At 33.8% G+C, this 12,828-nt stretch overlaps 1 protein-coding gene across 1 annotated transcript in view; it reads left to right on the forward strand.

The window, feature by feature from the left end:
• Positions 1-12,828, forward strand: part of CNTN5 (contactin 5) — a 1,016,453-nt gene that overhangs the window by 234,239 nt on the left and 769,386 nt on the right. The window contains exon 2 of the mRNA XM_031460619.2: positions 11,986-12,121. The gene's annotated coding sequence lies outside the window, so the exon portion shown is untranslated. The remainder of the gene's footprint in view (positions 1-11,985; positions 12,122-12,828) is intronic.

Consider the following 12,828-nt stretch of genomic DNA (forward strand, 5'->3'; position numbering starts at 1 on the left):
CAGGGAACTGTATTAAATACCTTGTAGTGACCTATAAAGAAAAATAATATGAAAAAGAATATGTATGTGTCTGTATGTGTAACTGAATCACCATGCTGTACACGAGACACTAACACAACGTTGTAAATAGACTATACTTCAGTTAAAAAATCAGAGTTTTAGGAAAGACAAGCTATAATAAAATTCTTCATACATTTTTGTAATAAATCCTAGAGTTTCTTCAAGACTAAGAAATTGCTTCATTGATTAAACATCTCTACCTATATCTGGATAATTTTCTCTAATTAGAACCCACAGAGTTATCAGAAGACACATTTAAGCATTGTACATCTTTCATCTATTTGGAGGAGTGTTTAAATACACTCTCTTCATGGAAGAGTAGGGTTGGGGAATTGGGGAACACATTTTAATGCAAGCTGTTTCCTCCCATGACACGTTTATGAATTACAGGAAGCTGAACTGTAATATTCTAAGCACCTCAGTTAGTCTTCAATTTTGAAATTACACTTTTACAGAGTCAAAAAATATTTCATTCTATTGATGTGAAGCAAATCCCTCTGCTTCGATTATGAGTAATTGGAGGAAACAGTGATAACAGAAGTCCAGCTCCAAGTGGCATATAACGAGGTGATTGCGGCTCTGGCGGCCAGCCAGACCGCCAGGCTGTTTTTCACGGGTGTTACTTTACTGACAGCGCCTTCCTGACACTTGTACCTTGACACCAGAAGCGCTAACAGCTGCAGTGCCTGTGCTAGAAAGGCAGGGAAGACCTTTTTCAGCGTTAGTTGCTCATACAGATTCTCAGCACCGTAAGAGAATAGAGTCTGTAAAAACTGACTTCAGCCTGCTGTCTCCTTTGTGAAGATTTTTTGCGGTGGTGTCTGAAAATCAGTTTTGTTCATGACATTGGACTTAGGGGAGATGAGAGTTTTTCAAGATAGAAGATGCTTGTGGTACATGTGTGACAAATGGCAGTAACAAGGGTGGTCTGGGAGTTCATGGTTTTATGAAATGGAATATTTCGACAACCGGTTCTGTACTTGGTTACTTGCTGCAGGCAGCCCTTTTGACCCCTCATTGAGGAAGCCAAAAAGGACTAAAGGAGAAAGATTCTAGTTTTCTTGAAGTCGGATGGTATTCTTAACTAACAATGACAAATGTAACAGTATGACTTTTAGTGGCTGCCACTTACGGCAGAGCTTCAGGCTGCCAGGAAGTGAGAAAGGTCAGGAGACAAGTGCACATACTTGAGAATGGAGTTCAAATGATAAAAAGTGAGGTGTGGTTTAGAGGTTTATTTCTGGGACTCTGCCAGTCTCTCTTGTTTTGAGGGTTACTCTTAGCACGTTGGTGTGTCACTAACATTTAGACGCACTCTTGAGAACCAAGGTCCTAAAAGGCACACACTGCTATCTACTTTCAGTACTCTCAGGAAGCCACTGTGCATTGATAGCTTTTTTTTTTTTTTTTGTATATTAAATGCTTGTCATTTTAGTGTTGCTCCCATTTTGATCTTAGAAATGGGATAAATTATTTAGCTAAACATAATTAACTGTCCATAGTTGAAAGTGCATTTAGGAGTCACTGTACAACAATTAACTTATTATAAGAAAACTTCCTGTAAATGTTTTAATCATTAATACATGTGAGAGGTTTTTGTGAAAAGGCTGTATGTTTAATTTCGTGATAACTCAGCAATCTTTGCTCTTTTCTGAGAAGTCCATTTTTGAAAAATTGAGTATAAAATATTATCTTTATTGATACTTCAAGTATTTCATATACACAATGAAAAGATCTTTACACAGCAGAAAAATTCACAAATATAAGAGAGATATTTGAGAGAGATAAGCAATCTATTAATAACTTAAAGGAAATAAAACTAAAGGAAACAGGAAAAGGAGATAAAAACTATGATTAAGCATAGTTTAATCACTGTGCCCATTATAAGGATTCTATTTTCTTCATGAGCAGTTTGATATTCATAGGAGTTAAGAGAACTGTGCAACTCTGTGTAGCTCATAAGTGACTAGAATTCAGTATGCCAACTCCCAATCCCGGGGTTCTTTCTAATGCAATATCCCTGAACATACCCAGAGAGCTAAGACACCAGGATATTTTTTTTTCGGCCCTTATGATTCGTATCCAAATGGGAACCTCAATTGGTGTTGAGGAAATATAAATCCATTAATTAAACCAGGTGGCATCACATTTTAGTAATTTCAAAAACTTTTGAAAATTAAATATATTATTAATATGATTATTATTTTGCAATTAGCTCTCAATTGAACAGTCAGAAAGAGAGAAGCCCTGGAAAAAAGAACTATGCATCATCCAAAATGTCTGCAGGGAAGTTTGCACATTTTTTCCATTTCATTGCTAATGAGTCATATTCACCTGACGTCTGCTCCCACCACTCCCCTCTGAAGAACCAGCTGTCAGTTTCCACAGCTGAGCGGGTTTGGTACCAGACAGGTGGCAGCAGGGTGGGGAAGAAATCATGTCAGTGGGATGTAGTTAATCTGGAATTAGAATGATCCACCTGGTATCATTAAAAATTGACTGCATTTCCTAAATGGTTCACTACAATATAATCAACACTTAAATTAAAAGTTAAGGTTTTACAAATATATGTATGTATTTGCATGACTAGGATATTGTGCTGTACACCAGAGATTGACACATTGTAACTGACTGTACTTCAAATTAAAAAAAGAGGTTTTAAATATCCTTGAAAAGACAAATATGAATATTTGGCTTTAATTGAATATTTGGGAAGTATTCTACACAATGTTACATCAATGAAATCTATTTAGAAATGACAGAATTTATTTCCTCTTTATAGAAAAAGTGAATTGAATTATGTCATTCTGGATTCTGAAATTTACTCACTCCGTAATCTTCTGTGTACTATAGGCTCTCTGGAAAAAACAAGTGGGTAGGTGGTGGAACTATTCACTGAGATGGAGAACATCAGATGGTGATGATACGGTTATTGTTACAGTTGTTGGCAGGGTTGATGAAGGGAAGCAGACATAGTTCCTGGTTTCAAATTTAGACGTGTTAATTTTGTCATGAGTTTGAGAAATCCAAGGGAAAAACGGGTTATAAATTTGTCATTTTTTGGTAATAGGTGGTAGAGTGAAGTCACGGATTACCTCAGAAGAGATTACAGAGATTAAAGAAAGCCAGGATGGAACGTTGATGAATTCCACACTTAAGGGTCTGATAGAGGAATATGATCCTACTAAGGTTCAAGAAAGCAGAGTGGAATATTGAGGATGAAGGTAGATAGTGCTGGGGAAAGGAATAAATGTGAGGTGTGAAAATGAAACAGTAAGTATAGGTATCTCTTTTGAGGAATGTGCTGGTGTTGTGCAGAAGTGAAATTGGGGAAGTTGAAAGACGATGTGGGGTTAAGAAAATAAGATATCTTGTGGCAACTTTGTCTGGGTCAGGGGGTGCAGAGACATTTGGTCAAACATTATTCTGGGTGTGTCTATGAGGGTGTTTCTGAATGAGAGTGATGTTTGAATCCATAGGCTAAGTAAAATAGATTGCACTCCCTAACATGGGTGGGTGCCAGCCAGTAACTTGAAAGCCCGAATAGAACAAACAGACTGACTTTCATGTGAGTAAGAGGGAATTCCTCTGCCCAAATGCCTTCAAATGGGAACATCAGTTTTCTCCTGCTTTCAGACCTGGACTGAAACATTGGCTCTTCGTGGGTCTAGAGTCTTCCAGCCTTCAGCCTGGAACTATACCATTGGCTCATCAGGGTCTCCAGGTTCCCAGCTCCAAATCTGGGGACTTACTATTTTCCATTGTCACATTTCATGTTAGCCCAATTCCTTGTTTATATATGTAGCCCTGACCAATGAGACAAACCATTTGCTACTGTCCATGGTCCATTTATATATCCTTTCTTTGGCCTATTTCTCTTTCAACAAAAATTCAGTAACTAGGTTCACTGTGCTTTGAAAGAATTGCCCGCCATGGACATCCTTCAGAATCAGTCTGTCATAACATAGGGCTCATTTTCAGGATGTATCTACAGAGCAGATGTGTCTTTCACCCATACTTGGCCTTTCCCTGTCTTGGTCAGCTGACCACAGGAGCCCTTATGAAGGCACAGGGATGAGCTAACTGAGAGGCACGGTTGATCCAGTGATGACTGACACAAAGGTCAGGGCCACCTATACTAACAGACCTTGCATAACATTGCATAGAATTGACAGACACACTTCACAGGAATGGTGGTGTGCAGGTAAACATATGACAATGAGAACCATTGATCCAATTCAGTTACCACTCTCTGGTTCTGAGCATGTCTGATCTTGGATGCAGTCTCTGCATCTTTACGCAAAAGGGGTAGACCACATCAGGAGGCCCAGAGGGTATACAGAATTCAGTATTTGTGAGTGGTTTAGCCAGATGTCCCTATTACAGATCTCAGCATCCCACTTCTTTTCAATCAAGGCTCTGACCCCGGGGTGACAGACTTGTTAAGTTTGAGAATTCAACCTTTCTGGAGCTCAGCTACTTTTATAATTAACTCTTGGACCTAAGCTCAACTTTTTTGCCCTCTGCCTCTAAGAGATGATCATCCTTACATGCTAATTAAGAGGTGCTCTGGTTTCACACTTTGTCTTGGTAATTAACAGTGGTGTGCTGGTAAACCAAACCAAAGCAATAAATTTGAAAAGTCCTAATTTATAGTGTTCACTGATTCTGTGTTTAAATAGACCAATCTTGGCTGAATTAAAATACTAAGGGTAGTTTGAAAACTTTCTGAATGTTTAGCAATTGGCTGTTATTGCAGATGAGTTGCCTCCAGTACACCTCTGGAATCATTCTAAGTCTCTCATTGTTTTTCATGAATAAATTAATAGAATCTAACCAATTATGAAAAGATTCAAGGTTTTTTATTCTTTGCTCTCAGTGGGTACAGTGCAATATTTAAAGATACAAAAATCAATAAATTAATTAACAAATTAACAGAAAAATGAATATTTATTCAGTTAGAACAAACATATGTTAAATGCATTTAGTTTTCTCCTCTTTCACATATGTATAAATTATTAATGAATTGCATTATTATTTTTCTCACAGTTTTATTGAGATACGATTGGCATATAGCACTGTATAAGTGTACAGTATACAGATTAATTACTTGAATTATGTATATTATGAATGATTATCACATTAAGTTTATTGAACATTTATCATCTCATAGATAAAACAATAAATAAATATTAAACTTTTTTTGTGATGAGAACTCTTATGATTTACTTTCTTAAAAATGTTAATATATAATACACAATAGTGTTAATTATATTTATCATGTTGTACATTACATTGCTAGTTCTTATTTATAATTAGAAGCTTGTACTTTCTGACTGCCTTCATCCAGTTCCTCCTTTCCCTCCCCCCTGCCTCCGGTAACTACAAATCTGATCTCTATTTTAAGTATAATTGACCTACAACACTATGTTAGTTTCAGTTACATGACATACTAATTTGATATTTCTATACATTTCAAAATGATCACCATGATATGTCTAGCAAAGATATGTCATCATAAAAAAATATGACATACTTAACTATATTCCCCACACAGTACTTTTCACCCACTTGGCTCATTTATTTTGTAACTGGAAATTTTTACCTCTTAATCTCCCTCACCTATTGCTTTTCTCCCCCCATACTTCTCCTCTCTAGCAGCCACTTTTTTGTTCTCTGTATCTATAACTGTTCTGTATTGTTATGTTTGTTCATTTGCTTTGTTTCCGCATATAAGCACAACCATCTAGTATTTGTCTTTATCTGTATGACTTACTTCACTTCACATAATGCCCTCTGTGTCCATCCATGTTTTTTAAAATGGCAAGATTTAATTTTTCTTTATGGCTGAGTAATATTCCATTGTATATACATATACCATATTTTCTTACATCTTCCTTATCTATTCCTCTATTGATGGAACTTAGGTTGCTTCCATACCTAGACTATTATAAATAATGCTTCAATGAACAGTGTTTTCGTTTTCTTCAAATAAATATCAAGAAGTTGCTGGGTCATATGGTAGTTTTAGTTTTAATTTTTTGAGGAACATCCATACTGTTTTTTATAGTCACTGCACCAATGTGCATTTCCATCAACTGTTCCTTTTTCTCTCTTCCTCATCAAATCTTGTTATCAGTTGTATTTTTTGATAATAGCCATTCTGACAGATGTGATGTGGTATCTCATTGTAGTTTTGTTGTACATTTCTATGGTAGTTAGTGATGTTGAGCACCTTTTCATGTGCCTGTTGCCCATCTGTATGTCTTCTTGAGAAAAATATCTATTCATATTCTCTGCCCACATTTTGATCAGGTTATCTTTTTTTTAATGTTGAGTTATATAAGTTCTGTGTATGTTTTGGATATTAACCCCTTATTGGATATATTATTTGTCATTATTTTTTCCCATTCAGTAGGCTGCCTTTTTATTTTGTTAATACTTTCCTTTACTGTGCATTAGTTTTTTAGTTGATGTGGTCTCGTTTATTTTTGCTTTTGTTTTCCTTGTCTGAGGAGACATGTCCAAAAAAAAAGAACTTACTAAAACATATCAGAGAGCTTACAGCCTGTTTGTCTAGAAGTTTTACAGTTTCTGGTCTTACATTTAAGTCTTTAATCCATTTTCATTTGTGTATGTGTGTGTGTGTGTGTGTGTGTGTGTGTGCTTGGTATAAGCAAATAGTCCATTTTCCCACAACCATTTATTGAAAAGGCTGTCTGTCTTTTTCCCACTGTGTATTCTAGCCTTCTTTGTTGTAAATTAATTGCCCATATAAATGTAGGTTCAGTTCTGGGCTCTTTATTTTGTTCCATTGAGCTATGTGTCTGTACCATACTGTTTTGATTACTGTTCTATATAGTATAGTTTGAAATCAGAGCATGTGATACATCCAGCTTTGTTCTTCTTTCTCAAGACTATTTTAGCTGTATAAAATACTTACTGTATTTTTTGTTTCTATAGAAATTTTAGAATTATTTCTTCTAGTTCTGTGAGGAATGCCATTGGTCTTTTTACAGGGATTGCAATAAATCTGTAGACTGCCTTGCATAACACTTTAACAATATTAATTTTTTCACTGTATGAACCTAGTATCTCTTCTGTTTGTGTCATCTTCAGATTCTTTCATTAATGTCTTAAAGTTTTCTGAGTACAGGTGTTTTACTTCCTTATGTAGATCTGTTCCTAGGTATTTTATTTCATTTGATGCAGTGGTGAATCAAATTGTTTTTTTAATTTATCTTTCTGATAGTTTGTTGTTAGTGTATAGAAATGCTACAGATTTCTATATATTAATTTTGTATCTTGCAACTTTACCAGATTTATTGATGAGTTCCAGTAGCTTTTTGGTGGTGTCTTTAGGATTTTCTATGTGTAGTGTCATGTCACTTGCAAACAGTGACAGTTTTACTTCTTCCTTTCCAGTTTGTATTCCTTTTTTTTTTTTTTCTTGTCTGATTGCTATGGATAGAACTTTCAGTACTATGTTGAATAACACTGGTGAGAGTGAGCATCTTGTCTTGTTCTGTGAATGGCATAATTATTGACGGTTCCGTCCTGACCTATTTCATTGAAATACCAGGATGAATCAGACCTCAAGATTTAGTAGTTTGACACCTATTTTCAGTAGAATGACTAACTTGTGACAGAGGAGAGTGTTGATTGAGTATCTCATGTCTAAAGGAAGTCATTTAAAAGGAGAGTTGAAACATCCAGAAAACAGAGGATGATGAACATAGGAATGCTCTGCTATAATCTATACCCATCCCAACTTGTCAGACTTCTTTCTTTGTTAGGTGCTATGTTTCTGAGAATTCTTATACTTACCATGCATTTCTTTAATATGATTTTCTTTGTTTTTGGATTGAGTATATGTTATGTAAATGAGCATTAACTAAGTTGCAACCTAGTTATATTCAGTGCTCTGTGTGTATAATTTGACATTAATTTAAATTTCGTTGAGAAAGCTCTTACTTTAGGTTCGAAGTCTTTAAGGGTGTATAAAGAGTTATAGGAGTGGAGGAAAGAGAGATCTATCAGTGCACGACAATACTTCTAATAAGGGAAGTTGTAATAAATCTCAGAGTAGTAAGAATATAACATAGTCACATCTGCCTGGAGTTGTGAGGAAAATTTAAGAGTACTTCATGCCTTAACAGGAATTTTAATATGAATGGAAATTCTTCAGGTGGTTGAGGGTAGAAAGGTCGTTTGAAGCATAAAACAGTGCTGGATTGAAGGTAACCTATCTTGAAGTTATCATGTAGTTAATAAAATTTAAATATCAATTTAAGGCTTAGCTCTTAGTTTTTTTTCATGTTAAATGTGTTTGTTTTTGTAGTCATTGACACATTAGAAGTAGAAAACTAACAGTGGGTTCTATTAAAGGCAATTATCTTGCAAAAAACTAATTTTTTTCAGCCTAGTAAAGGAGAGAAAAAGAAAAACTATAAAGAATATATATATAAGTTGGAGATAATTTGAAATAGAGGAATTTAGGAATGTAGAAGAGAAAAGGAAAATACCAGGCAATTGTATGATTTTTACAATTTTAGGCTAGTTATGAGGACTCACTTTTTTCCTTGTGCAAAGTAAAATTCATGTTAGATCTAAAAAAATCACAGCAGAACCACATAAGAGTAAGTGAAGCAAGGTTATGAATAATGAGACAACTCACCTCCTTTTTGAGTAAGTCACCTACGACTTCTGGGTGAAATCTGATCTGCTTTTCAAAGAAGTAGTAAGAAAAAGATGGATTGGCGGAAGTTGTAACCTTTCACAAAGTTCAACTTGAGATATAGCAACTAACATGTAAAATTGAGTTTAGAAAGAACTTTCTCATCTATTATTTCTTGTCTTTTATTATAATTCTTTGAATAGACAGAGATCTGACATCATTATCCCCATTTTAAAGCATTTTCTCAGAATGCTAAATGACTTGCTTAATATCTAAGAATAAGTTAGTGGCAAATGCGTGAAGAAATCTGACTTTGACTCCAAATGAGGTAGTTCCTTTACCATAACATACTTTCTTAAAGACCTTAAAGACAAGCATGAAGTTATTTCAGACACCAGACTGGAAGGTTTTGCTTCTGAAAAGCAAACTTGAAGAGGGAATTTGAAAACAACGAGAATCAGAACAACATTACCATTCATTGTGATTTTTTGCTATATTAATTCATAATTAAAGTGAGAAAACAATAAAAATTAGTAATATTTATTAAACACTCACTGTACATAAGGTATGTTTTATGTGCATTATACTATTTAAATTTTCCAATATTTCCATGAAGCAGGAAAAAAAGATACACCATGACATCTTTAAAAGGCAATGGCAATAACAGAAACATGGAATTCTGACTTCCAAAGAATTCTTAAAGAAAGTTTAAGTGGAAAGAAACATAACTCAAGTTCTTAAATAAGCTTTTGCCATTTACCTAGGTAACTGTCTCTGCCAAAGTTTATATCTTCAGAGGAAAAAAAAAAAATCATGTCTGCCTTTTGTCTTCTAAGGTATAGAGAGGAAATGTATCATTGTCATGGTTTTAAGAAAGAAAAGGAAGAAAGAAGAGAGAAAGAAGGAAGGAAAAAGGAAGGAACGGAGGGCTGGAGAAAGGAAGAGATAAAGGAAGGGGGAATAATAGAAATATATAATCCCTTCTGCTCATAATTCCTTACCAGAAATACAGCAGTTACTTGCTGAGTATATAATTGGGTTTCTTTTGAAGTGATCTTAGAATACTTTATCTGTTTTTTGGCATGGTTCTCACCAACAGTGCATAAGATTCCCTTTTCTCCACATCCTTGCCATCACTAGTTATCTCTTATCTTGCTGATAGCCATTCTGAAATGTGTGAGGTAATACCTCATTTTGGTTTTGACTTGCATTGCCCTGATGATTAGTGATGTTGAGCACTTTTTTATGTACCTCTTGGTCATTTTTATGTCTAATTTGCAAAACTGTCTATTCAGTTCCTTTGCCTCTTTTAAAATGATTTTTTTAAGGATTTTTTTTTTTTGTATGTTTGTTTTGATATTGAGTTGTATGAGTTCTTTGTATATTTTGGACATTAACTCCTTATCAGATAGATGGTTTGCAAATATTTTATTCCATCCCATAGGTTGCTTTTTCATTTTGTTGATGATTTTCTTTGCTCAGTGCTGAAGCTTTTTTTGTTTGGTATATTCCCACTTGTTTATTTTTGCCTTTGTTGTCTTTGCTTTTGGGTGAAATGTAAAAAATTATTGCCAAGGTCAGTGTCAAGGAGCTTGCCCCATGTGTGTTTTTTTTTTTTTTCTAGTAGCTTTGAGGTTTCATGTCTTACATTCATGTCTTTAGTCCAGTTGGAGTTGATTTTTATGTATGGTGTAATGTAAGCATCTAGTTTCATTCTTTTACATGTGGTTGTCCAGTTTTCCCAGCATCACTTATTGAAGAAATTATCTTTTCCATATATATGTATTCTTGGCTCCTTTGTCATAAACTAATTGACTGTATCTTTATGAGTTTATTTCAGGCAGCCTATTCTGTTCCATTAATCTATGTGTTGGTGTTTATGCCAATACCATACTGTGTTGTTTACTGTAGACTTTGTTATACAGTGTGAAATCAGTGAGTTTGATGCCTCCAACTCTATTCTTCCTTCTCAAGATGGCTTTGGCTATTCAGAGTTTTTGTGTTTCTTTACAAAGTTAAGATTGTTTTTCTATTTCTGTGAAAAATGCCGTTGGGGTTTTAAAAAGTATTGCATTGAATTTGTGGATCACTTTGAATAATATGGACATTTTAACCATATTCATGTTTCCAATCCATGAGCACAGAATGTCTTTCCAGTTTTGTATCTTCAATTTCTTTCATCAGTTTTCAGAGTACAGATCATTTACCTCATTGGTTAAATTTATTCTTATGTACTCTTATTTTTTGATGCATTTTAAATGGATTATTTTCTTAATTTCTCTTTTTGATAATTTGCTACTAGTCTGTAGAAATGCAACTAATTTTTGCATATTGATTTTGTATCCTTCAACTTAATGAATTTGTTCATTAGTTCCAAGTTTTCTTGTGGAATCTTTAAGTTTTTCAATATATAGTATTATGTCATCTGCAAATGGAGACTTTTTTTACTTCTGACTATCTGATTTGGATGCTTTTTATTTCTTTTTCCTTGCCTAATTGCTGAGGCTATTATTCCAGTACTACATGTTGAATAAATGAGTCAAGAATGGGCATCCTTCTTCCTTATCTTGAAGAGTTTTCATCTTTTCATTGTTTGGTACATTGTTAGCTGTGGGCTTGTCATGTATGGCTTTTATTATATTGTTATACATTCCCTCTATGCCTAGTTTGTGAGAGTGTTTATCATAAATAGATATGGTGTATCACATTGATGATTTACAGATGTTGAACCACATTAATCAAATAAAGAATAACAACATTATGAACATCTGAATAAGTGCTAAAAAAAGCATTTGATAAATTCAGAATCTGTTTATGATAAACACTGTGTTCCATATGTTCATGGGGAAAGTTATATTCTGCTGCTGTTGGATTGTATATTCTGTAATTATCTGTAAGTCCATCAGGTCCTACATGTAGTTTACGTTCAGTTCTTCTTTATGATTTTCTGTCTGAATGATGTGTTAAGTGTTTTAAGCTTTTGGAATCCATAAAAATGTATCTTGTGATATTCTTTTGTGATTATTAGTAAATATAGATTACAAAGAATAATTAAATCTGATAATGCAATAACTAAATATTTAATTAGAAATATTATAAATATTTTGGTAAATAGCATAATGATTTCCTGTATAACTAAATAGAGCATTTCTATAAAATATTTAATAATAAAAGTAGATTTTGTTCAAATAATGGAAAATGGAAAAAAAATATTTGTAATCATAATAATGCGTATCTTTTCTTAACAGGTGACCTTAAAAGATTGCCATTTAGTGTCATTCAGGATCTACTAAGCATCATTTTTGCATGACTACAGGAAAAGGATATCTTTACAGAACCAGTTCCTTTTTGAAGTTCATAATCTGGGCCATCTTCAGACAGAAGGTACAGTTCATCTTTTATTAATATACTTTAGAAATTGAAAAGAGTGTTGAAGGGAAAAAAAAGACATAAAGCCTGTGTTTACCATTTATAGAATTCCTTAGCAACAGCTTAATATGCTAAAGATCAATTTTTTTTTTACCCAAAATAAATGTTTTACCTTTAAATTGGAAAAAAAAATACCTTAATTGTGTTAGTAAACACAAACACTCTAAAATATTCTGGTAATAACGTTGAAGTGAAAGTAGTAAAATTTTTTGTATTTATTACACTTTTAGTTTGATATGAACATAGCAAGTACATAAAAATTGTTAAATTGATGAAAACTATAATTGAACAGTATTCTCATCTGGCGTCTTGTTTCATATCTTCCTCAACCAACATATAATAATATGCTACTGAATGGATTCTGTGTGTTTGTTGTTGTTGTTTTTTGTCAGCCTGAGTTTAACAGCAGTGCTTAGGTAAAACAGGCAGAAGTCATGGGCACAGAGAGGTTGAGTCATCCCCGAACTAATAAGAAATCTCACAAATGAAAATGACTTTTATGCCGTTTTCTCAGCTGATCCACATTCTTGTATACTTATACAACAACCAAAATTATTAAATATTAATTACATATATTTTGAGTAAAAATGACCATTGGATGGTTAAATAATAGTGCTTTAAGATGAATACATTGAAGTGTTTTAGAATACATGATTAGACAC

Source organism: Camelus dromedarius, chromosome 12 (assembly GCF_036321535.1).
Source record: "Camelus dromedarius isolate mCamDro1 chromosome 12, mCamDro1.pat, whole genome shotgun sequence".
Classification (NCBI taxonomy): Eukaryota; Metazoa; Chordata; class Mammalia; order Artiodactyla; family Camelidae; genus Camelus; species Camelus dromedarius.